Source organism: Equus asinus, chromosome 6 (genome assembly GCF_041296235.1).
Source record: "Equus asinus isolate D_3611 breed Donkey chromosome 6, EquAss-T2T_v2, whole genome shotgun sequence".
NCBI lineage: Eukaryota > Metazoa > Chordata > Mammalia > Perissodactyla > Equidae > Equus > Equus asinus.
In genome coordinates this window covers 42,249,741-42,276,949 of record NC_091795.1, presented here as the reverse complement: position 1 = coordinate 42,276,949, position 27,209 = coordinate 42,249,741, and the positions used below count along the sequence as shown (strand labels likewise).

Here is a 27,209-nt window from a genome sequence, read left to right as displayed (position 1 = left end):
TTTAGAGAGTTTAATTTAAAATGTAGGGCTAGGATTTGAACTTGGGCAGGCTGGCTCCTGCTATTCTGTTCCCCACCTTGACCCTGGGAAAGGGTGCCCTGGAGTGGAGAGTGCACTCTAGGCACTAAGAAGGGACAGTCCCTGCTACAGAGGAACAAACTGGCATCTGGTTTGTGCTCTGGCTTGTTTGAGTTGAGTTAATGTGAGTCTGTGTCTGAGGTACACTGAGACCTTCAGCCCCTCAGCTAGAAAGGCAAAAGGCTCCACCTGGAAAGGCAGAGGCCCTGAGGCCTTGCTGGGGTGGGGAGGACATCTGGCAGGGAGGGCAGACTGTCAGCTGGCTGGCGCCATGGTTGGTGCCCCCACAGGTCATTTTAGTTCTCATTTTACTTGACCTCTCAGTAGTATACAACTTTATTTGCATAAAAGTTTTTTTTATAACATTCTCTTATCTTTCTAAGTCTTTACTGCATCTGCAAGGCTTTCTCACCCTGATACTGGTTATTCATGTCTTCTCTCCTTCCTTCTCTCCCTCTCTTTTTCCCTTGTTCATTCCCTAGTGGTTTGTTGATTTTATTAGTCCTTTCAAAGACTCCATTTTTGGCTTTGTTGAACCTCTCTATTATATGTCTGTTTTCTATTTCATCATTTTCTTATTTGTAATATTTCCTTTTATTATATTTGGGTTTATTTTGGTGTTCTTCTCACTATTGGAATCAATGCTGAGCTCATTGTTTTTCAGCTCTTTCCTTTTCTAATACATCAAGGGAGTAAATTTTCATCTTTATGCTTTGACTGAATAGCAAACTTTCATATATTATATTTTCATTATTGGACACAAAAATATTTTCTAGTTTCCTTATGATTTATTTTTTGACACTTGGGTTATATATAAATGTGTTTCTTAATTTCCAAACATAAGGGGATTTTTCCATTATTTTTTTTGTCCCAAATTTCTCATTTAATTGCATTGGGATGAGAGAATGTGTTCTTTATGATTTCATTCTTTTATATTTGTTGAGATTTTCTTTGGAACCCAAGTATGTTTGAAGAAAAAATGTATCTTTTGCAGTCGTTGAGTGCTGTTTTCTATATATGTCCATTAGGTAAAGTTTGTTAATCCTGTTTTTCAAAATTTCTGTATCCTTACTGATTTTTTTCTTTTTGGTGTATCAGTTACTAACAGAATGTGTTAAAGTCTCCCAATGTGATTGTGGATTTGTCAATTTTTTTCAAGTTCTGATCATTTTTACATTACACACTTTCGAGGCTATGTTATTAGGTGCATACAGTTTAAACTTGTCATACCTTTCTGATGAACTAAATCTTTCACGATTGTGAGTGGATCACCTTATCTTTGGCAATACCTCAAAGTTCATTTCATCTGAAATTAACACAGCTACTTCAGCTTTTGTTTGGTAGGTATATCCTCAGGTTTTTGATATCTTCTGTAAACACATTTAATTGGATTAAAAGTGTTAGCTTTTAACTAATATATTAGTGAAAAAAAATCAGACTACACGTATGATGCCAATTACACAAAATTTCACAGCTTGAAATTCCTTGAACTCTCCCAGTGATACAAGTTTGGTTGTTGATTCCAGTGGAGGGTCTGGCTTTGTTTTATGACTTCTTAGTGATGGCTTTTTCGTCCACTCTTTCTTTTCCCTTCCTCCTTCCCTCCCTTCCTCCTTCCCTCCTGTTCTATCTCTTCTCCCCAGATCTGTTCTGCATCATCAACCCTCTGCGTAATCCTGGGAGGCACGTGTGTGTGTGTGTGTGTGCATGTGTACACTTGAACGGGGGGCAAGTGGGGGGCAGGGGAGGAGAAAGTGAGTGGTCATTTTACTTTCAGTTCACCCTTACCCAAAGGATTCAGTACTTCAGAATTCCAGCTTAATGTGGGGGTGCTCTATCGACCCTGGGAAGGCCCTGGGCTTTCCCAACTTTCTCCTTCTTCATGAGAGGTATGAAAAATCACAGCTGGGCTTTGAAGCTTTTTCTTACAGATTGGCAAATGCCTTCAGGATTGGGGTGTTCCCTTACCTTTCCAGGAAATCCCAACTTTCTCATAAGCTCTTCTACGCTCTTAAGATTATGTTTTTAAAAGAAACCCCTCATCACTTTCAGTTGTCTTCAGTAGGAGGATTGATCCAGATAACTTAGTCCACCAGTACCAAAAGTAGAAGTCAATTTGCTCCTTTTTGAAACCACCTTCCCCTGGCTCACATGGCATCACTATTTCTCAATTTTCTACCTGTCTTTGCTGCCTCTTCTCCATCTACTTTGGACTCTTCTTGGTCCAGGCCTTAGGGCACAGCTCCTGGTTGGTTTTCCTTTTCCTCTACATGTTTCCCAATGAGTTCACCTATTTCCCTGACTTTAATTACTGCCTGGGATGCTCAGGGTTCCCAAATCAACATCCCTAGCCTGGACCCTTCTCCTGTCCTCCACAGCGTATGTCCAGTTGCCTGCTAGCTACTCCTCTTGCATCTTTTGCTGACACCTCAAGATTATCATGTTCAAAGCTGAACTCATCATTTCCTCCCACACTTGCTCCTCCTCAGTGTCACCACCTCAATAAAGAGCATCGTCATCCACTAGTTCTTCACTGGACACTCAATGGTGTAGCTATCTAAGATCTCTAGCATAAAATTTTACTTAACCAAGCACAGAAGTGAATGGCCGTTGCTAAGAGTTGAATAGTGTCCCCACCTCAAAATTTATATGTTGAAGTTCTTTCCCTAGTACCTCAGAATGTGAACTTATTTGGAAGTAGGGTCTTTGCAGATGCAATTAATTAGGTTAAGAAGAGGTCATTAGGGTGGGATGGGCCCTAATCCAGTACGACTTGTGTCCTTATAAAAAGGGGAAGGTGGGCAATGACACACACAAAGGAAGACTGCCATGTGAAGATGAAGGCAGGGTTTGGGCCGGTAGCTCTACAAACCAAGGAAAGCCAACGATTGCCAGCAAACCACTAGAAGCGGGGGAGAGGCCTGGAACAGATTCTCTGTCACAGCCTCAGAAGGAACCAACCCTCCCAACACCTTGATCTTGGACTTCCAGCTGCCAGAATTGTGAGGCAATAGATGTCTGTTGTTTAAACCGCTCAGTTTGTGGTATTTTGTTACAGCAGCCCTAGCAAACAGATATGGCCATCATCCCTTTTTCAGAAAGCAGCTAAAATGGTCTTTTAAAAAAGCGTAAATCAGATCATGTCCCTCCCCTGCTTAAAAACCCTCTGGTGACTCCCCATTTCACCTAGAATAAAACCGGAATGCCTTCCTGTGGCCTACAAGATCTGGCTGCCACCTAATCCTGTCTCATTTTCTCCAATTTTCTTCTCACTCACTACAGCCCAGTCACACTGGTCTTCCTTCTGTTCCTCAAAGACTGCAAGCTGTTCCCTGCTCTGACCCTTTGCATTTTGATTCTGTTCTCTGGAAATGACTTCAAAGGACGCCCTATCTAAGGCAGGCCCTTTCCCAAACCACTCTGTGTTGTTTACCTTGCTTATCACCTTCACAGCATTCATTACTACCTAAAATGATCCTGTATTTGTTACATGTTTGTTTCACTTTGCCCCTAAGCCACCAGAATGTAACCCCTGAGAGCAGAGACCTTGTGGTCTTGCTCACTACTGTATCCCCAGTACTTAGCAAGGAACTTCACGTGTGTTAGACTCTCATTATATAGCTGATGAATGAATGAACAAATAAACAAATGTTTTGCTTCTCTCTGTCTCTCCTTCCCACATCCAAATATTCACTATGTCTTGTGGTTTCTATTTCCTAAATATGTCTCAGGACTGCCCACCTCTGTCTACCTCCTCTTTCTATCACCTGAGTTCAGGCTACTACCATTGGTCACCTGCAAGTGCCTCCTAACTGGTCTGCCCACATCCTGTCTAGGCCCCCTGCCATCCGCTCTCCAGGCTGTGGCCAAAGGATCCTTTTCACATATGAATAGATCAGGTTATCCCCTGCTTAAAACTCTTCAATGGCTCCCTATTGGCCTCAGGAAGAATCCCCTTAACTTGGAATCTGAGGCATGCTCTGGCTCCCACTCCCTTCTCTAACCTCGTCCTGCATCTCCTGTCTCTCCCTTTCTCCTTCTGAGTACCAGCCACACTGACCTTCTTCCGCATCTTCAAACAGCCTCCCCGCCTTTCACCCTGGCTGTTTATACACAGAGTTCTTGCGTGGAATTCCTCATCCACTCTGCCTCCCAGGCCTCAGCCCTTCCCTGTACCCCATTGGCAAGGCTTCCTGCTGGCCTTCATCCTCTCTCTCAGCACACCTGATTGTGAGCAGCTGCTGGGGCAGCTTCTGAGTCTCATTCCCTCTGGTACCCACAGTAACTAGCATACCATCTGGCAGATGGTGGGCTCTTGGAGCATCTTCCTGGAATGAAGGGACCCCGGGGTTGACTGTGCCAGGCCTGCATGGCCCAGCCCCTTCACTCACCCCATCGCAGAACTCCTGACAGCCACAGCCTTGGAAGGCTGGGGGGTTCCTTTCAGCGGGGTCCTGACTGAGCTATAGCAGAGTCCCTGTGCCTGACTGTCAGGGACAGTGAGGGGAGGATTTGGCACCCCTCACCTTCTGAAGTAGGAGTGGGATGTTGCTTGCCACAAGACCCACCGGAGGGGGATTCCCCCAAACTGGAAGGAGGCTGAAGGGAGGGCAAGCAAAGTATGCTGAGTGTGCATCACACCCTTCAGAGAGTGAAACTGCTGGACATTGTGGGATTTGCGGGCGGAGGTAGTGGTGCTTTGGGACCCACAGCACAGTAGTGGGGACAGGGATGTTCTCTTCATTTCTGCATGAGACCCTGATGACTCCAGGGCCTGCTGGGGCCTGGAGCATCCTGCTCTAGGTGGGCCCTGAGAAAAGGAGGAGCCATGGCTGCTTTCTCTGAGGCCCCCCACCTGGGTAGGCCCCACTTGCTTCAGAGATCCCTCAGGGCTCTGGACTCCAGAACTTTCCATGTCTCTCACATCCATTTCTGTCCTGGTCTGAGCCTTCTTGGAGAAGAGGCCTCAGCATCAGTCCTCCTGGAATTGGAAGTTGCATGGGGCCGGGAACAGCTGGCTTGGGAAATGAGATACCCTCTACTATCTGCCTCAGAGCACAGCTACACCTCCCCCATCAGACTAGCACTTCCAGAAGATGCCAGCAGAGCTGCCACTCTTGGTCCCCAGTGTGTTTGCAGACTTCTCCAGAGCCTTGGGCTCCATTGCCATCAAGGTCCCTCCAGCTCCTCCCCTCCAGACTCTGGCTCTCACTTCCTTTGGGAAAAGGAGATCCAAGCCGATTTGGGAAACGCTCCCTGCAGAGGAGGCTGGCACTGTGTCCAGGCCGGCAAGGCTATATTTAACTGGCTATATTTGCCGTTCCACTCACTTGTCCCAACCTCGGCCCTGTCTGCCACCCCTCTCCCCCCTCAGCAGCCTGTTCTGCACCATCGAGCCCCACGTTGCCCCTGCTCACCCTGCTCCAGCTGTGCAATTGTGGTCTGGGCCACAGGCTATTTTTTGCTTGGTGCCAAAGATTATTCAGTTATCAGGAATGTGTGTTTAAGTGGCCGTCTCCGGAACAAGGATTATAAATAGGAACTTGGGGTCAAGGCCTGGGCCCCAGTGTCCTCCTCCTCTTTGTCCCAGTTCCTGTCCCAGCTCCTGGATTTTACTTGGGGAGGCCACAGCAAGGTTGTCTGGGGAAAAGGACCCCAGGCTGGGAGGCCAGTGGTCCAGGACTGAGTACGTCCTGACAGGCAAGTCACCCAACCTCTCTGAGTCTTGCTTTCTCTATCTGGGAAATGGGGAGACTCAGACCCATTCATTGAATGGCAAATACATGGTGGATCTCTGTTGGTCTTTGGAGGAAAATTCAAGTCAGACAGATGGGTATCTGCGAGGAGAAAGTATCAACCACCAAACACAAGTTTTTTGAGGGAGGGAGAGAGCAGGGTATTAAAATGAAGAAAATAAGCAAGAAGCTCCCAGTCTGTCAGTGGAGGCTGGGCCCAGGCTTGATTCCAGCACAAAGTGGCCTAAGCAGAATGGAGTGGGCACGTTTGGGCACAAGTGCTTGAGATGAGGCTGAATCTTTCTCTGCCAGAGTGAGGGCTGGTTTCCAAGGTGTCAGTTCTTCTGGAGAGTAAGTCCAGGCCAGAAGCCCTGGCCTAGGAGTTTTGGCTGGTGAGTAGGGGTGAGTGTGCCAGGTCAAGAAGGTTGGGCTACTTCCTGGTGACCAGTGGCCTCTCCTGTCCTGTTGAGAGCCATGTTCTATGACCAGCTCAGGCTACTTTGGCTTCCATTCACCAGGGGGCGGTGAGGGGCAAGGGTGGGGCTCCACCCAAATGCAGGGTGGGACTGGCTCCTGGGGCTCCATACTGCTCCCCTGAGGTCCTCCTCAGGCTCCTGCCTATGAAGAAGGGTGTCAGCCAGGGAAGGACGTAAGTGTCATCACTTCTCCTTAGCTTCTTCATCTGTAAAATGGCAGAAATAATGCACAACCTCCTTCCCTGGGGGAGTTAGTTACAAAAGTGACCTAAAAGGATATTGTTATGATAAATGATCATGATGTCCTGAGCAGAAGGGTGTTGGTTGACCTGAGTGGTGCCAGCCTCCTGATGTCACCAAACTAGGCCAAGGCCACCAGTCCTGTGGCCATAATCCCAATACTTTGGGCCTCAATCTTCCCCTCGGGTGTAGATCCTTTCACCTATCCTGCTTTCTTAGGGGTCTTTCCCATCCTTCCTCCACTTTGGCAAATCTTAGGCCTGGATGACATCTGGGACACAATTATGGAGACCGCTTCTGCCTCCATTCCAGCTCTCTGGACCCAGCAGTCACTTAGCTCTTTCTTGTCTTTGGGTGGGGCCAATACCCATGCCATATTCTGTCACTAGGGTGGGGCTGCATTGCTAGGTGTGGCATTGCACCTGTGGCTTCACACCCTCACTCTGGGGCCATCGATGGACCTGAGAGTCTTTTCTTTCTGATAATTTTGGTGCATTAAATGTGCACTGTAATTAAATGGAATTGATTTTTCTATCTTGGTAAGATTTTTCATTTAAATTTGCAAGTAAGAAGAAAACATCCTTTGACAGACTACATTTTTGTTAAAAAAAAGTAGCCGTAGATGGAGGAGTGAGGTGCTCCCAAATGGAGGTGGGGGTAGGGGAGGGGCTGTCTCCCAGGCTGAGGATTCGGAGGCTCCATAGTGTGAGGAGAGCAGGCAGATGGCCAGGGTGGCCACCTGGCAGGATAAAGCTCTGGGGACGGCAAGAGCATGGAGTGTCTTCATGATGGGCTCTTGGGGAGCCCTTGTTGGGTCATTGTCAAGGGCTTCTAGCTTGGTTTGATTGTGCCGGGGGTCCTAGGGGACCTCAGTCCAGCTCCACAGGCAACAGCAGGTCAGTGTTGTTTTTTCAGCTGTCAGTGGTATTTTATGAGAGGCCCCTAAGTGTAGTATTGCAGGTTGGGTAGTCGGGAGAGAAAGAGGGAGTCCGAGAGAGAGGGCATGCTTAGCTTATTCCAGTGCTGATCCCCACTACACACCTGGCCTTCAGACCCTGGCTACTTCTCAGCTGGCTCATGGGGCGGGTTTGGGGGCAGGAATCTGGACTTGTATTAGGCAGCCACTAGGATTCCGTCACACATAGGACTGGATCAAGATGGAGGCTTGAATATTTTTCTCTGAGGGCTCGGCTGCCACTGCTTTTCCCTACGAGCAGACCAGGATGGCTCCCAGCCCAAAGACTTCCTCAGCCCCTGGCCCTGTAGCCCCCATAGGGGAGAATCCATTTCCTCACCTTTTCCAGCAAGAATGCTGTCTGCACTCCTTGGCTCGTGGCAGCATCACTCCAATCTTTGCTTTCATTGTCATATGGCCTTCTCTTATTTCATCCTCCATCCCCTTCAGTCCAAGCTGGCAGTGTTTCCGCTGGTGTAACATCCTCAAGAACCTCGCTTGGGTGACCCAGTCTGGGCCTTCTTCCTCTACCTGTCAGACCTGCAGCTTGAACCGTGCTGGCCTCGACTGCCTGTTTTGGATAACATGCCTTTACCTTGGCCTTCTGCCCTCCCCTAGGGGGCCTGGCTTAGTGACCCCTCTTCTCAAGACAAGCAGAGCTCTAGCCCCAGGGCTAGCAGTAGGGGCAAGGAGAAGTAGTGTCGGTCAGTTTAGCATCCTCCTGGAGACTCTGGAAGTCAGGGCCGAGATTCTAGACCTGGACCATATCGCCCACGTGGCAAGTCCACCCTTTGCGAAAGACGCAGGACCAGAACACTGGACTATTAACCTTCACAACAGCTCTACAGAGTGGACATGGCCATCACCGGTTTATGGATGAGGAACCTGAGGCCTAGGGAGGAGTAGAGCGTGGCCTGAAGTCACACAGCCAGTCAAAGACAGAGTCAGGACTAAAAACCAGGTGTTTCTGCCTGCCTTTCAGCACCCCTACTGTAGAGGCATGATGTGCTCTGCTGAGGGCTTCCTGCTCTCAGTCCCAGTGCTGTCCTTAAACCTGGGGAAAGGTCCTCATGCCTTGAGTACTTACTTTGAAATTTCTAGGTCCCCTCTATGGCTAGGACTGACCACGGCTGGCAGTGTCATCTGAGAGGGGCACCCTGAGCTTGGACTGGGACCTGTGTGGCCCTCAGTCTCTATTTCTCTTCCTTTGAGTACCCTCCAACCCTCTACTCTGTGTGTGTGGGGTCGACTGGATGCCCCAAGAAGCAATGAGACTCATGCCGATGCAGTCATCCTGGGGCCTCATGGCCACGCTCAGTTCCAGGCAGGCAGTCTGGCGAGTGGATTACTCCCCTGGCTGGTGAAGCATTTTTTTTATTTGGGATCACACGAGACTGGGCTTTCAGAATGGTGCTGACACACTGATTTTGAATGACTCAAATTGTTTATATAGACAGGAGCCTGGCAAAAAACATATTTTCCTGGGGTCCCACACACCCTAGGGACAGCTCTGCCATTCCCCTGACATGAAGCCATCCTGCTGTATTCTTGTTTATTGTATTAATTGATTTTCCCTTTGTTGCCTTGAAACCTCTTTAAAAAGACCTACATCAAGGGAGATTTCCCAAATTCCCTTTATTACCCCCTCCCGACCATGTTTCACAATCCTTAGATTTTAAAATTGGATCCAGATCTGACTTCCAGGCCCGAGTTCTTCGGCTCAAACAATCTCCCTTTGTCCTGGCCTCTGTGGACCGTGCTCAGCCCCACCCAACCCTTAGCCTTCTCACAAATAGCAGAAGGCCCGCTCACATCCTGGGATTTCCAGGAGCCCAAAAATGTAATAAAACCTGCCAGAGATCATATGGCTGTCCAAAGAGATATGGGATTGTCATAGCTTAGACTTCCACCCTGAAATGGATGGTTGGAGACCACGGGCAAAGGGACCCCACGGGCCAAGCGTCCTTTGTACTTGGCACCTGCTCCTCTCTCCTCTCTTTTTAGCCTGCCTGCCTAGGTCTTGACCCCCTGGGCCTCCTTCTAATGCCTGTGCTCCCCAGTGAAGTTGGGATGAGGGCTTGGAATGGAACAGCCATGGTCCAGGGAACGATCGTCCCTTGGCAGATAGAGGCAAATGGACCATCCCTCCCCCCGGGAGGTCAATGCCGTGAACCACATTTCCTTCCCAGAAGCATCTGCCCATGGGCCCCTCTCTGAGCCTCTTTGTCTCTCTCTTCTCAGTGGGGCTGTCAAAAGCTGAGCCTCACAGGTTGTGACTAATCACTAGCAGATTTTTTTTCCATCCAAGAAGAAAAAGCTGAAGGACATGAAGAAAAACCCCAACAGTGAATAACTCGGAAGAGTTTCCAACATGTGGGTGTTTTTCTGGGACCAAAGATCAGGAAGATTCCAAATGTAAACAATCCCAAAATAACTCAGCTCTCCCAACCCCAGGCATTCCCAGGACTGGATGTCCACACTCCCTCCCTCCCTCTGGGAACCCAAGGTCAGGGAGAGGTGGCAGGGCTCGGGCACTGTAAAGGGTTGCTTGAGTGAGGCCTTCAGCACAGCACAGGTTCTGTGAGGCTGGGGTTGAGTCTTCTCCATCAGATAACAGTCTTTTTGAGAGACGGCTTCTTCCTGCCTTGTCAGATCAGATCTCCCTGGGATCAGGGACCATGACTATGGCTGTCTTTGCTCAGAGTCATAACCCATTGTGCTGAAACCAAGCTCCTGAGATTCTTGCCAGCATAGTGTAATGGAAAGAATATGGACTTTGAAGTCACACAGGGTTGGAATCTTGGCTCCACTGCTTATTAATTGTGTGGCCTTGAGTATGTTATTTAGCATCTGGGAATCTCAGTTTCCTCCTTGTAAAACTGGGGCAATGGTTCTTACCAGAGAAAATACTCTACCTAATGTGTCCAGTATGATGCCTACTGCCTAAGAAGGGCTCAATGAATGTGCTCTTTCCCCTACCCTCTCTCCATGTATGTGGCTTGAACTGGAGAAACCAGTAGGTCCTTTTCCACCTCTCTCTTTTCTACAAGAAGAATGCTGCATGTGTTCAAAGGTAGAAATCACTCCTTCTCCATATTACTGAAAATCGCTATTGCAACTCATATGGAAGAAGAATATATTTAATATATAGCATAAAAAAACCTCTCTGGAGGTAATAATGCTGGAGGAGATGGTGGAAGTCTTGGTGAAAATTATGAAAGTGGTGACAGTGGAGTTGATGATATTCATGATGATGAGATAGTGGTGGAGGAGAGAGTGGTGGTGACAGCAGAAGTGATAGTGGTGATGGGTACTCTGAAGGAAATTATGGAGAATGTGGCTAAGGTGATGGTGGGGTCAGTGGTGGCAATGATAACGGAGGCACCAATGAAGTGAAGATGAGGGTATTGGTGGTGATGAGGCTAACAGTGGTGGTGAGGGTGATGATAAAGGCTATGTTAGAGGTGATGATGTTTGTGTTGTTAGGGATGATTACGTTGCACTTGATTTGAAGTCATGGTGAGATATGGTAATTTGTGATGAGGACTACCATCAACCAGTTATCCACTCCAGCAGTAAAAGGCACAGAGGAGGCAGTCAAAGCAAGGTGGAAGAATGCTTTATGATTAACTGTTACTTTGGCCCTAAACTCCAATAAAGAACATTAGACTTCTTAATCATCCCTGATGGAACACACATGTTTATCTTGGCTACTTCCAGAAGCCCCACTAAAATGTCATTAATGGAATTTTTTAAAAAAAGGCATAAACCCACAAGGAAAAAGAGAATGGGAGAGGAAACAGTAGCAGACAAGAGAAGTCAAGAATTTGGAAATTAGAAAGTGGATGGATAAGTGGTACCTGACTTAGCAGACCACAGAAAACTGAAACCCAAGCCTGCATGGGTGTGCGGGTACATGGCAGGAGCCAATAGGTAGCAAAACATTTCTAGCCACAGAATCCCAGAAAATCCTGGGAAGTGGGAGCACCAGTTACTTCTGAAGGCAGGGGTTCAGAATGAGGGTAAAAAACGGGAGGACTGTTCACAAATTTTGAAGAGAAGTAGTAAGTGCCTCCCCATCCAAATTTATTCCTCTACCCTATATATCCAGGTAATCATCCCTTCCTGTGCTGGCAGAAAACAGAAGGTTTATGCTCTGAGATGTTGAACCAGATAGCTTCGTGCAGTGGCAGTATCATAGTCAATGAGGTTTATCTAAGACACAATAGCAGTCATGTGTCACTTAACGACGAGGATATGTGTCATTAGGTGATTTCGTTGTTGAGAGAACATCATAAAGTGTACTTATACAAACCTAGATGTATAGCCCTACACATCTAGGCTATGTAGTACTAATCTTATGGGACCACTGTCGTATATGCGGACCATTGTTGACTGAAATGTCCCTATGCAGCACATGACTGTATTGCTAATTGATGTTGACGCAGAAAGGTTCTGGATGTGGAAGGACCAGGCACAGCTAGGGGAGGAGTGAGGAGCCAATCTGAAAACAAGGGGATTAAAGATAAGCCTGTTTCCTGAAGGGTGAGGCTCTTAGCTCTCTTCCTCATCAAGCCCCAGAACACTGGAAGCCAGGTTAATATCATGCAGGCAAGATATTGGAGGAGACTTTCCTGGGAAGACAGATTTCCCTAAGAGAAAAGACCTACAGGTTTTGATATTTAGTCTCCCAGTGAAACTGTGAGTCCCACTCAATCACCCTATGGTGAAGTCTACCTGTCAACAACTTTCTCTCTTCACCTTCCACCACTTCCAGTCACAATTTTAGTGTCTTATACTTCAATATGAATGGACAGCTAAGAATTACTTCATATTTCAGGATTCCCATCAATATGAAAGGCAGAGATCAAAACAAAGAGGAAAAGGAACATAGAGGAAACAATAACGAAGAAAAAGACAGAAATTATGATTAACATTTTCAGAATGATAAAAAAAGATAATACCTCCTTTAAATGAGAACTGGAGGTTATTTTTTGAAAAGGAGCAGAAAAAAAGAAAGTTCTTGGAAATTCAAATATAACATCCATACTTGGTTTAAAAATTAAAAGAAGGGTTGGATGGTAAAGTCAAGAAAAGTTTCCAAAAAGCAGAACAAAAATAGCAAAGAAATGGAAAGTGACAGAAAAATTAGATAATCAGTCTAGAAGCAGCATCTAAAAATGTAAGTCCTAGAGAAAAATAAAATTAAGGAAGGAGGTGAAATTACCAAAGAAACAATACAAGAAAACTTCCTAGAACTGCAGAACATGACTTTACAGGTTGAAAAGTTTCTATGAGTTCATGGCAAACTGAATTTAGAAACAAAGACTCACCTTCCTGGCACATTGCAGTGAAAATCTCAAAAACACCAGAGATGAAAACTTTAAAGTTTCCAGAATGGGGAGAAAAGTTTATTTATAAATTACTGAGAATCAGAATTGCATCAAAGATCTCAAAAACTACCGTATAAACTAGAAGAAAATGAAAATTGCTCCTAAATTCTGAGGGAAATCATTTTCAAACTAGACTTCTATACCCAGCCAAACTAGCAATGGAGTGTGACAATAAAAACAAAGATATTTTTGGACAAAAATGGCCTTTAAAAAAATTACCTTCCAAGCATTCTTTTCCAGGAGGATATTTAGCGAATACTATCCACCTTAACTAGGAATTAAACTGAAGAAGAGGAAAGAGACAAAGGATCTAGAAATCAGGCTAGAGACAGACGGAAGTCTGTGAATGATGCTGAAGGAAGGTATCAAGATGAAAGTCATGTAAAACATGTAGAGAACAGTCAGTCCATATTGACCATGAAGATGGAGAACTCTAGGAGGGAGGGCTCCAAGAAGAAAATGAAATTGACAGTAATGTACATTCAAAGGAAAGTTTCAGTTCCATTGGAAAGTTTGGGGATGAATTAGTATATGATATATGGAAAATTAAACAAATGGCCAAACAAGGTAATTACTAATTCCAAGAGAACCAAAACATTGTATAAGAAAGGAAAAATGGTTCAATTGTGAATGATAGTAATATTCTAACTGTAATGCGAAACCTGAATATGGCTCTGATCAAATCAGTATTGCATGCATGTGTATGTGTGAATGGTGGTACAAGAGAGCTGATCCTCATCTGCCATAGTAGAAGGCCAATAAATAAAACCTAAAATTGAAAAATGCAAGAAATACCAGTGCCACCATATCATTTAGAAATATGGAAATAAACACTAGAAGAAAGAGTTAAAACAATTCAAAGTGTTTGCCTCAGGAAAGGAGGACTCTAAAGTGAGCAGGATTGCAGCAGAAGTCTTATGGTTTTCATTATAAACCTTGTAGAACATTTTACTTTTGAAAATATGTACATGTATTACTTTGATAAAAAAATAAAGATTTAAATAGAATATAAAAATGAGAACTCTAGCAAGCCATGCTAGATTATGTGGAGAACTCTTGACCAAATAAGTCAGTCCAAATGGCTCAGAACCAAAATCAGCTGAAAGACCTGCTCCATCTACAGCCTTTAGGTCCAAACCCAAGTTTTGGATGTGTCCACACTCACCAGAAAGCCACAAAAGGGAGCTCAAGAAACACAGAAACATCTTGCATTTGCTCCATTGCTCAGACCTTTCCAGGACCATGTGGCTGCCACATGGGAGAGAGGGGAGTGGGAAGAAGAGATTCAAGCCAAAAAGGAGAGATGATTGGGCCTTCTCCCTGGGGGAGCAGTCCCTAGGCCTCATACTGCACCCATGTGGGCTAGAGATTCAGTCTGGCACACTATCTCCTTAATGAGCACAGTGCACCATAAGATATTCTTAGACCTGAATAACTATTGCAGCATTCCTCCTTGAGGGTAGAGCAAGGAGGGAGAGGAGAGCTGTGAATGATTCTTAGAACCCAATAGTCATAGTGGCAGTGAAATTGGAGGTGACAGTGTGATAATGGAGCTGATAGAGGTACAGAAAGTGGCAGCGACAGTGGGAGTTTTATAATGAACATAATAGAGGAAGTGATAGAAGAAGTGATGGGGCAGTGAGGGTGCTAGTGATAGTGAAAGTGATATTGATGATGATATTGGAAGTAATGGTGAATATAATTATAGTGGGATGATGAAAGTGATTGAATTATTGATGATAAAGGTGATAGTGGCAGTGAAGACGGAGATGTTAGAGAAGGGGATATGATCTGTGATAGTGGAGGTAATATGGTGGTGATAGTGACGGTGGTGAGAGAGATGGTAACAGTGGGGTTAATGGCAGTGATGGGAGTGATACAAGGGGAGGTGATAGTAATGTGGATGGCATTGATAACTATGGCAATGAAGGTGGAAGTGATAGTGGTGCTGCTTACTGGTGACAATGGTGGGAGCTATAGTGGCATTGATATTGGAGGTGGTAGTGGTGAGAATGTTGGCAGTGATGATGGGCTTCATAGTGGTGGGGATGCTGGATTGATTATGGCCAAGATGGCAGATTTCATAATGGCGAGAATGGTGGTATTAGTACCGGAGGCAATGATGCTGAACATAGCAATGACAGACACAATATTATCAATATGGGAATATTAATCAAGATCAAAGACAGACACATATGAAGAGAGTCTAAAGACAACTGGATAGGCTGAGTTATGCTGTAGTAATGAACAGCCACCCACACCTTAGGGAGTTTGCATTGCAAAAGTTTAATTCTAATACTATATGTTAGAAGGTGGTTCTGCTCTCATAGTCACCCATGGGCCACAGTGATGTAAGATCCAATTCTTTGTGCTTTTAGGATCACCGTGGCAATAAGAAGAGAATGTGATGAATTATGCATTGTTTCTGTATTGGTCAGCTTGGGCTAGGTTATGGGATGGAAATTAAAGACTCCAAAATTTCTATGACTTTCAGCAACAGAATTTCTCACTCACACTCTATGTACATTGCAGGTTGGCTGTGGCTTGTCTCCACATCGTTTTCACTCTGGGATCCAGGCTGATGGAGTAGCCTCGAGGCATCTGTAACTTTGCCAGTCTTGTGGCAGAGGGAAAAGAGAATATGGTGAAGCATGTTATGGGTTTTCAAACTTCTACATTTTTTTGGCCAAAGCAAGACTAATTTCAAAAGAGGCCAGGAAGTGCAATCTTCTCAGGTGCCTGGAAAGAGGAGATCTGGAATATTCGTGAATTCTTTTATGACCGATAGGCACTGTTTGCTCATAGAGTAGAGGAGGTAGTAGGAACAACGGACACTTCGTGGAAGGCTGATCTGGTCGTGGAGGAAGGACTTGGTCAATGTGAAGAGCCTCAGGAAAAACAGTTTAGAGGGAGGGAACACCAGCTAGAGGCAGGACAAGTCACGGCAAAATCCACAAACCTGCTTGCCATTGCTCCTTAGTTCCCCTGGTGTTTCTGGCTTCTCAGAAAGCCAACTGTTCTGGGAAAGTTTGTTCGAAGCACAAGATTCATAGAGAGAAGCAGCAGCATATAAGGATGGAAAGGTCAACTAGAGCCAGAGAATGGGCGGTTTTGAATGCCATGCTGAGATATTTGGCAACATAAACCACAGACAAAAATGCTACGCAGCCGAGTAAGTCTGGGGAATGCTGCATGCTCCATCCCCATCTTGTACATTAACTCTTCACACCAGGAAACCCATTGATGATAACTCTGCCATCCTCAACATGTGGCTTCCAGTCACTCTGGATTCAACCTCCTGGTCAGCAGGACAGGAAAGAATAAGGAGCAGGGCATGGGAGGTTTTTATGGGCAAGGCCAGGAAGTGGTGCACATCATTACTGCTTAAGTATCATTGGACATAACTTAGTCTTGTGGTTGCGCCTAACTGCAAGGGAGTCTGGGAGGTGCAGTCCAGATGTTTACCCAAATCAAGAGAGACACGGTTTAGGAGGACAGCTAAGTTTTTCTTCATGACAGCTCTCCCCAAATCTTAAAAGGACTTGAATCTAAGTGAAGGCCAAAACTTTCTAGGTATCGCTTCAGAGGGGAGGAGATGGGGAGATGGGGAGGCAGAGGTCGACTCAATGAGTAGAAGGACTTTCTTGACCCTCTTAACAGAATTGTGGACTGTCAGGGTTTGGAGGATTGGGAGAACTCTGTTTAGAAACCTCTAACGATGGAACATCCTCCATGTATTAGGCAGACTCTTCCATTTCCAGAGTTCTGCTGGCTGGACGTATTGACCACTGCCCTCACAGAGCTGTGAACAGGAGCAAATGAGCAAAGGTGTGTATTTTCACCCTTGTGTCAATCCCTACCTCCATACCTTTCTTCAACAAATGTTGGTCTTTAGTTTTGTTTGATGGACACCTCACCCCCACAAATTCTTTCATATCTCCAAGTACCAGGGCCATATATGCAGCAACTTTTATTTACTCTGTGGGGCGGATGTTCTAGAGAGTGGATCCCTGTAAGCCTGGCCCAGGTGATAGCTTAAAGAGTGATCTCTAGACTTTACTGTTCTGAAAAGTCCATCTGTCACCTCTGTGTTCATTCTTGTTGGCTGTATTTCTCTGCCGGCCCAGCCCTGCTACCATACTCCCCAGCTCCCAGGCACTAACGGTGCAGGGTCTTTGGGTTCTTTTCAGAAGCTATCACATTTTTGTTTTCCTGTGCTGAGCAAATTATTTCCCTTTGCTTCCCATCTCTCTTCCCTGAGGCCAGCTTTCACACCATGTGACTCTTCAAGGGACTTTGCATCACACGAAGTTACCTACTTAGGAGAGGCGTATGCCACTCCCCTAGGAGGCAGGATCACTGCAGATAGTGAGGGGGTGAAATGACCTGGGGTTTTTCCCCGTGTTGTCCATCCATTCATCTATTCCCACTGCACTTGACTTATTGAGCACCTGCTGTATGTTGGACACATAGCAGGTACAGGTCTCAGCACAGATCAAGGACTCAATAACTGGTGGCTCATTTCCTTCCCTCTCCTCCCTTGGAAAATTCTTCCTACAGGTGAAAAGACACTTAACCACCATGACGCTCCAGTTCTGGATGCCCAGGAGGGCTGTCCAGCTGTGGATTGGCCACCTCTGAGAATAGAGGCCCCTGTCCCTCAGGCTCCCACAGAGGAGACAATGACCTGGAGAGGGGTCAGGCTTGAGTGTTCAACCTCCAAGGCCACTTCTGGCCTATAATATCTGTGCTTGACCTCTGTGCAGACAGGAGATCCAGGCTTATAGTTGATAAACTCACAGGGGTTCTGGGTAGTCCTCTAGGGATGTCTGACCCAGTCTCCTGGGCGCCAGACTTAGCCAGGGTGTCCCTGTCTCTTCTGCAGTCTCGTTGACTGTCTCATTAACTGCAGTCTGTCTGATCTCAACTTCATGAGATGCAATGGGCCGGTTTCCTCCTGCAACCCCACTTTGGGAAGCATCATGACCTCATTTAGACTACAGTGTCCTAAGCAGGATTATTCTCCTACAGGGACATGGCTCCCAGAGAGCTACCCAAAGGTCAAATGACCCAAATAGCCCCACTCCCCATGCAGGCAATCTTCTGGACAGCCATTATCCCAGCCATAGTGTCGGGTCTGCAGGTCTGCATCACTCCCCAGAGCACCGATCACATCACAAGGGGTGCCATACTTACAGGCTACAGAGTGAATAGTGCCCCCTGGAGTTGTACAGTGCAGCAATCATAAAAGAAAGTACACTTTACTTGCGTCAATAATGTGTTCCCCTTGGGTGCAAAGAACTGTGAAGTTTCAAAGCCTAGTTCTGTGCTTTCAATTGATCCTCAAAACCCTCTATGGTCAGGTGACATTGCCATTTCACAGATGGGAAACAGAGGCCCTGAGACAGAAAGTGGCTTCCCCAGAGTCACACAGCTGTGAAGTGGTGGAGCAGGAGCTGAGGCCATATGCTGTGACTCTCAGCACAGTGTTCTGTCTTGTGTCGTGTGGCAGCTCCTTGTCTCCCCCCATGATGTCTCCAGCCCCGCCAGGCTCCTGTCACCCTGACAACCCCCTCTCCTCCGTCTCCTATTCCTTTTGGGTCCAGGATCCTCATTTCCAAGAAAAATATGCGATAAGTTGTCTGGGCTGGTGAAAGAGGACAGAGATGCAGTCTCCCCTCCAGATCACACAGGTGCGTTTTCTTAGGTGTCTTGTCCTTAGGGTTCCTTTGATGCCTTAATAGGGAAGTGAGGAGGGGAGATATACCCCCTGGATCTGGCCTATGATGAAGCAAGGAAGGCAGGAGCCGAGCTCTGGCAGAGGGGAGCACTGCTGGCCCACCTTGGGTCTGTAGCCCAGCCCCCTTCTTGTCCTCTGCTCCTGTTAGATACTCCCAACATCCCGAAATCTGAGATGCCTGGAAAAGAGGAGACGAGGCGACAAGCAGCTATGAGCTCATCCTTGCCGGCCGGCGCCGGGCGCCCCTGCGGGACCCTTTTTCCATGGCAGGGTCCAGGCTCCTCTGGTGGCGATGACTTCAGGGCTGGAGATTCCCCACTGGCTGCCCCGGGGGATGGACACTGGCTTGTGGTGCATTCCAGCCATGCTCCCCTCAGCCCTGGCGACGTGAGAACCAGAGTCTGCGACCCTCTGTCTCCCGGCTACTCTCCAGGGGAACCTCAGGCCCGGCATGTCCCCGGTCGTCTACTCGGCACCTCCTCCTGACCCAGACCTTTCCAGTCCCAGTCTTCCTGTTCCAGAGATGGAAAGCCCAAGACCAAGAGATAGATCCCTCCTTCTTCTTCCTCTTGGCCTAACTTTCTCTTCTGCATCAGGTCCCCAATCTGCCCCTGAGCCCTTGGCCCTGCTTGCTCAGCAGACGTCAGCTCGGATAGAGCCAGTGTCCCCAGCACTGGATACTGATGGCTCCATGAAGGCTGCGACCTGAGAGAAGTAGGTGTGGGTAGACCCCGGATCAGCCTGCATGTGCTGACAATGGCCCTTTGTGGGAGCTTTTCTTACCCTTCTCCTTCCCATACCCATCATGAAACACTGGACTCCAGCCTTGTCCAAACCTCCCTCCTGCCCAGCCGCGAGCAACCAGGATTCTCCCACCCCGCATTGCCCTGGCAGTTCTCTCCTTTCTCCTGGTCTCCCTCAGGATCTTGGGGTGTTTTGTGGGTCCCGTGCACTGGCGTGTCCCTACCCATTGACCTCTCGTATCTAGCCTGCCTGGTTAATCCAGCCACCGTGCTCTAGCACAGGACTTATTTTTTCTTGAGAGCATTTCCACAACTAAGGGGCTTCCCTACACCCTTTCTCTCACTGCACCACAGGGTCTCTTACCATTGTCTCCATGCTGCCGGTGACCTGCCCACAGCCCATCCCTTGGTTCTCACCCTCAGTCTTTCTTCTTGAAGTTGCTGTCTACACCTGCTTCTCTAGTCAACCTGCCCTTCACAGCTCAGCCTGTCCACTCACACTCAGCCCCTCCACCCCACTGAGTTTGTGCTCGCTGTGGTCACCAGTGACCTCATTGCCAAGTCCTTCTCTGGTCTCTCTCCTTTGACCTCTGCAGTAGCCGAGTACGCTGACCGCTCTCCTCTTTGACCTCTCTGCTACCCTCCGAGCCCAAGGACCCCAAAATACAGGGGCTTAAGAAAGATAGAAATTCATTTCTCTCTCAAGGAAAAGGCTGGTGTGACTGTTTGATGGTGTCAGGACCCATCTCCTGTTTGTTCTGCCATCTTCCGCGTGGCACTTTCACATCTTAGTCCTGGACAGTGGCTTCAGATCCTGTCGCCAGTGGGAAAGGGGAGACAAGGAAGGGGAAGCCGTGCAGCTTTCTTTAGAGGCAGGACTCAGAAGCTGCAGTGTCACTTCTGCTCACACCCCACTGGCCAGAACATAGCACGTGGCCTCACCTCGCTGGGGACTGTGATTTCCAACCAGGCAGAAATTCCACTGCTCTGTGAGGAGGCAGAACAGATGTTGGGGGACGACTACCTCTGAGGGTTCCTTGTTAGTATTTTTCAGGGGCAGTTTTCGTCTGTCTGCCCTTTAAGTGTTGGTGCTCCCTGTCCAGGCCTACCTTCTTCTCTCTCTCTGTGTTCTCCATGGGAACTTACAGCACCCCCTGGATTCAAACCTGCTTTCCTGAGGTAAGGGCCCCCCAGTCTATATCTCTATCACCAATGCACCTCCTGACTCTGCACCCACGTTTCTACCTCACAGCTGGGTAATTCCTTTTGGAGGTCCTACTAGCACCTTGAAATCAGTGTGCCCCCAGTCCTAACTTATTATTTTCTCCCCAGACCTCCATTCCCCCATGAAGCCCTCTCTCCTGTGTTGTGGCACCACCCTCCTCCCCCAGGCCTCTCTCCACTGTCCCTGTGTGACCCATCCCTCAGACTCCCTCAAAGCCACCCCTTCCTCTCTAGCCCCCTGCCTCAGTCTAGGTCTCTTTACTTCTCTACCAGCCTTGCAGATGCCTGCTAGCTGTCCCCATGCCTCCTGTTTGTCCCTGCCTTGCCAGGTCTGCAGTGCAGCCAGACTCTCTCTAAAATGTGCATCCCTGCCCATACAACTTCCGTGGCTCCGCACACTGCCCATAGTGCACACTCCAGCTGGCTGCTGCTACTCCCTCCAGCCCACGCCCTCCTCTTCCTAGTCCTGCATTGCCGTCCCAAATGACTTTGTGAGCTCTGAGAAGCACACATGTTCCTCAGCCTAGGTTTCCCACCCAGCCCGTTCTCTCCATCTGCTCAGCCATGTGGCAGATACCTGCTCAACCCTCAGGACTTGGCGTAAGTGTCCACCCCTCTGAGAAGCCCCTTCTCACCCACTCTCGTGCCTTTTGAGGGGGTTGAGACATAACTCTAGCTCCTGGCCTTTGTGACACAGCATCTGTCTGTCCCAGAGCCAGAACTGTAAGGAGCTATTTCTGCCCTTCTCTCTTACCGGCTCAGGAGCTCTCTAAGGGCAGGACCACGTACTTTCCATCTCCCTCTCCCCAGCATCAGGCACCAGGCCTGGAAAATAAGAAGCATCCAGGAAGTGTTTGTTGAATGAATGAATAAACACACCATCCTGGCTCAAAAAATATCAGTGGCTCTTTGTTGACTATATAATAAAGTCTAAGCCCTTTTCCAAGGTGTTCAAGGCCCTGCATGGTGGGACCATCAGGTTTTTCAGGCTCAACTCCTACTCCATCACCCAGACGTGCCATTTCTTGTCATACCCACATACTCTTAGGCTCCTGCATCTTTTCTCATTTGCTTCTCTCAGCCTGGAGTGCCTTTTGCCCTTCTTCACCTGTTGAACACTTACTCATCCTTCAAAACTCACTTTCATGCCACCTCCTTTATCTGCCCGCCTCAGTCACATGTTCTTTGCTCTGTACTCCTGCTGCTCACACTGCCGTTGTAGCTCTTCACTGTGACTCGAGAGAGAGTGCAGCGTCCAGCTGTGGTATTAACATCCAGCACGCCTCCTTCCATCTGGAGTGCTCTCCTTTCTCGGCTGTCCCCACCACCCACGTGACAGAAGAGAGGGGACTGCCCTGGGCTTTGGCAACCCCGCCTTTATGGTCACAGTTGGGACACAGTTGGGACTTTCCCATGTCAACTATGGCTCCTTACCTTTTTGGCTCTAGTTCATTGGTTCTAGGCCAACCACCTTACTCAATCCAAGCCGCTCAGAGTCACTCCCTGATATGTTTTTAAAACAAAAACTGAGAAAGAGAATGTGGTAGCAGTAGTGTGATATAAAACTTGGAAGGTATTGGAGGCCATGTTTCTTTTGTGTGAAGACAACCATTGTGCGGTAAGAGAAGGAAGCTAACACATGGAGGCATGAATGTGAGCTAGAGATAGAGAGAGGGAGACCTGGAGGCGCTTCCTGAAGTTTCCTGAGGCCCAACAGCATCCTTGCTCTTGCCGTGACTTGGTTGGATTCTCTGAGTGAATAATATCCATCTTTTTTCCTAATCTGGCTCAAGTTGCAACCAAGAGTCCTAACTAATCCACATACCTGTTTGGTTCTGCAGCTATCTGAGTGCAAATCTGGCACCTCCCCCATCCTCCTCTAAGTCTGTACAGGGTGCAACCCCCATTGGGTGCCCCCCTTATGGCACAGTCCCCACCAGCCCCCAGGGCTGGTCCATCATTGCTAATTCAGGGACTAAATGCTCCCACACAGGGCGATTGGGCTACTGCCTGACCATGGCTTTCTTCCCATTTTAGTCTGTGTAAACCCACCAACAATTTGCAGATTAATAGTCTGTGAGCCAAGGTTGCTCGTGGTTTGTTTACTGCAGCCGCTGTTCCCCTGGGCCGAAGAGTCCTTTCCACAGGTGTTTCTTCAGCCTGGGCCTGATTTATTCCTCTTCCCTTCCCTCCCTCACCCAGGCTAATTACTGCTTTTGTTTATAATTGAGTAAAGTAAACTGACCTCCATCTTCCCCAGCAGAAGGCCTCATCCTACATGGCCCATTAATGCCACCGCAGAGGGGCTGAACGTCAGCCAGGCTGTAGGATACCAAACATCTGGATCCTGAGGACGCTTCAAGGGCCGCTGCTGGAGGGCAAGTGTCAGGACTTGGGGAAAAGGACACTACAGCCCTGTCAATGACCCAAGACTTTGCCTAGCACTCACACCAAACTGCTCCTGAAACAAAGTGGTGAGTTCAGTCTGGGTGTATGTTCTGAGCTGTGGGCCAGGCCTGGGAGGGGAGTGGGATGTATCTCTGGGAAGAGACAATGGAGCAGAGCCGTAGAAGAAGGGGATAGCCCAATGGTTGTGGCTGAACAGAGGGGACTTTGATGGGGGCAAGGGAGGCACTGTTCCCTGCTCAGATGGGAGCCACTGGGATGGGAAGTCCCTGGAGCCCTTTCTGTCAGCACTGCCTGCGCTGAAATCGAAGCAGCAGGGATTAAGTCGTACACTCTCCAAGGGCCCACTCCAGTCAGGGACCCATGAAAGCTGGGCTGTTTTTGGTGTACGAAGACCAGCCGCAGGCCTATCAGCAGGGCATCCTCAGCCAGAAGGAACAGACACACTCTTTCAGTCTGGCTCCCATGTGGCCCAGCACCTGGGGAGCTGTCTGGGTGGGTGGGAGCTACCAACCAGAGCTTGGCTGTCCCCCAGCCCATTGCCCTAAGCCCTGATGTCACCGGCCTAGACATCTGGCTGTCAGGTGTGACTGAGCTCATGCTTGGAGAGAGCCTAGCTCCACACACATCCATGCCCACCCAGCCAGGATCACTCACAGATGCTGCTTCCCTCCTGGGGGCAGAACACTAACCACACTGAGTCTAGATGTCCTCATCCATTAAATGCGGATCCGAATAGCACCTAGCTGGAAGGGTTGTCGTGAGGATTAACAAGATCATCCACTGAATGTACTCAGCATCCAGGACTGTAAGCATCCAACTGGTGATAGCTACTACTAGCATTACATAACAGGATGCTCCTCTTACCCTCTGTGATGCTACCATGCTGTGTGACCTTGGGAGAGCCACCCTCTCTGAGCCTCAGTTTCCTCATCTGTAAAATGAGAGCATTTCTGTCGTTTCCTTTTCTAAGCCAAAGTTTCATTTACCTGTAAACTGAGAATAATATTGTTTTCTTAATTATCTTATACAGGGAGGGAAAGGAAGAGGCTCTAATGACATATGGTCAACGTGATAAAACTTTGAAAAGTATAAAGAGCAGTTCTAATTCAAGGGATAATAATGGTAATGAGCAAGAATGATAAGTGCTAATTAATGCTAGTGGTTTCCTGACACTCTTTCATTTTCTTCTTAAAGGCTTAGAGGGGAGATTTTCCAATATTACGCGCTGAGGAGGAAGCCTGGCAGAGTGGCCCTGGGCAGAACGTAAATTATGTGGGAGGCAGCTGAAATGGAGGCATTTGGCCTACTCTTGGAATGTCTCTAAACCATTAGTTGTGGAGTTTGCACAAGCTCCTCAAGTAGTTCTGATGCCCTCAACTCCCACCCCATTCCCCTTCTTGGGTATCCCTCACTTCAGCTCAAGGCTTTGAGGCTTGTTGTCAAGTCAGTGCCCCAGTGATCGCCTTCACAGTGATTCTCAGATACTCTCACCTGTGTGTGATTGAGATTCCTGTAAGGGAAGAGTCTGCACTGAGAAAGGGTGGACTTGGAGTTGGGTCAGAAGGGGAGAGCTCCACAGAAGGACTGCACACAAATTCTCCCTTGGCCAACGGTCTTACATGTCTCCTTTTTGTATTGGCTGAGATAATTTCAGTTGCTGTGGTCTCAGGAGCAGGCACAGGGTCTAGACTGGGCAACCTTGGCCTCTTTAATCCCACATTTCCCTTCCTGCCCTCCATCGGTCTGCTCTTCTCTTGGAAGGTATCTTCGGTATCTTGCGCATGCCTCCACGAGTCAAACAGAGTGTGGTAAGCTCTACTTTCTATACCTTGTATTGTGAGGACGATATGTTTCATTTTTCAAACATAGCATATTATGATGTTAATTAAGGGGTGGGGTAGGTCTTGGGGTGAGATACCCTAGAAACAGTCCTGAGACAAGGATTTGAGTGCAATTAGGGAAGTGATCTCTAGAAAGCGCTGGGGGAGTACAGAAATGAGAAAGGGAAGGGAAGAAGCCAAGGGAGTGCTATATCTTAATAACTATCAGCGAGGGCATCAGGGCTCAATCTCATTGGGGACTCAGGAGACAGACTTGTTCCAGACAAGGGGAAGGAAGCTGGGTGTCTGTCCACCACCTCCCCATCTTTCTTTGGCTGAAGACTGCCTCCAGCACCTCTGGGCTGTCTGTGCACAAGTAGAGTGTGTGCAGCAGGCAGTCTTCAGTCTGCAGAGGCGACTGCTGAAGACTAGGGCAGGGCACCAAGAGAATGAGCTGCCATTTGATTTTACAAATGAGGTGCATCCGCTACTCTTGCCTTCAGCCTCACTGACATTCTAATGTGCGATTCAGAGTTGGAGATCACTGAGCTGGTGCTCTCTGATAGGATGTTCAGACAATGCCAGAGATGGTCATTATGAGAGGAATAAAAAGTTGACTGAGGGCCCAGCCCTGTGGCTGAGTGGTTAAATTCACATGCTCTGCTGCAGCAGCCCAGGGTTTCACCAGTTCGGATCCCGGGCGCGGACATGGCACTGCTCGTCAGGCCATGTTGAGGCGGAGTCCCACATGCCACAACTAGAAGGACCTGCAACTAAGATGTACAACTGTGTACTGGGGGGATTTGGGGAGATAAAGCAGGAAAAAAAAAAAAAAAAGATTGGCAACAGTTGTTAGCTCAGGTGCCAATCATAAAAAAAAATTTGATTGAGCCTCCTGTTGGGAGACAATGCTCCATGGGTCTTTCATGTTTCCGCACACCTTGCCAGCATAGGCATGGGCTCTCTTTGTTCCCAACTGCCTTTTCAAGGTTATTTGTATGGTTAACAGTCTAGGAAGGCAAAGAAGGTGTCTCCCTCTGGAGCAGAGGGCAACTTTGTTTGCTGTCGAGTACAATAAAGAGACTATCTTCCTCTGGGTCAAAGTTTAGGCATGCTTACTGCCTATTATAAAAGATTCAGGCTCCCTAAGCTCAGAGATCCTCTCCTGTAATGCAATCCATGGCTTGTGCAGGCATCACTTGACCCTATTTGCCTCACTGTGTAGGAATTAGGGTTCCTGGAACTGGTGCAAATGCCAGTGCTCTGGATATGGCTATTACTGTGAGTAATAAACTATCCTTTGTCTCTGACCCAGGAGTCTCATGTCTTCTGCCAGCATCCATGAAACAGTGGCAGGCAAGCTTGCTAGCTTGCAACTAGGATAGAAATCTCAGCTCCTTGTATAGTTCTTGACACCTTTCCCAACTGTCCCTCAAATCAAGTGCCTGGTCATCATGTAAGTGATGAAAAGTGACATGAGGCCTCCTGCTCAGGAGCTCAAAATCTACTTGGGCAAATAAGACAAGTGAATAGGAAGTAAGACGTCTCCACAACATGGTCTGATCACTAACAGCATGGTGCTCGAGTAGGGGCTCTGAGAGTGGGGGGATTAGAGGGAGGCAGAAGAGCTGGACAAAGCAGGGAGGCTGGGAGTGAATGCAGGCTGTCCAGGGCAGTGGTGGGATAGGTGAGGGGCAGCCCAAGCACAGAGTCAGGAGTGCCCTGCCAAGGAATGCAGACCAGGTTCTGGGGGTCATGGGAGCCCCGGAAGCCCCTGCATCCTGTTGTCTGTTTCCCCCAAGCTCCATCCTTGTCTTCTCTGACCCCTTCATCCCCCTTAACTCACTGTGCCCTAAGATGCCTTGGAAAAATCCCCACAGAATATGTGGCAGTTTAGTGGGGCACACAGTTGTTTGTGTGGCCTGAGAGTTGGGGGGGGGGGGCTGGGTCCAGAGTTCATAAGAGCCCCCACCTGCTCTCTCAGGCAGCAGCCAGAGACCACCAGGAATGTCCAACAGGGAGAAGATTTATGGCTGAGCCAAGAGAATCATCCCTGTGAAGATACCTACACAGTCGTTGCAACAGGAGAATTTATAAGCGTCCTCCTTCGATTGCTACTGAGTGGAAAAATACACTGAGCCCAGAGCCGTGAGCTCCTTGCCAAGGCCCGTGACTCATCTCCAAGTCATAAATAATGGGTCCCTCATGACAAAGCAGAGAAGGGAGTCGGGCCCAGGGCCACGTATTTATTAGAAAAGAGAGTGGAATCATTAGTTGGGGGGCTTGGTTTCCGGAAAACTCAAACCACACCATGTTAGAGAAGGTCAGGAGACACGTCCACAGGAATTCAGACCTGACATTTTTTTCACATTCTCAACCTTTCCTCTGGGGTAGAG

At 47.9% G+C, this 27,209-nt stretch overlaps 1 long non-coding RNA gene across 1 annotated transcript in view; it reads left to right on the top strand.

The window, feature by feature from the left end:
* Positions 1-27,209, top strand: part of LOC123286642 (uncharacterized) — a 67,486-nt gene that overhangs the window by 16,805 nt on the left and 23,472 nt on the right. The window contains exon 3 of the long non-coding RNA XR_011503937.1: positions 22,848-23,058. This is a non-coding gene — a long non-coding RNA (uncharacterized lncRNA). The remainder of the gene's footprint in view (positions 1-22,847; positions 23,059-27,209) is intronic.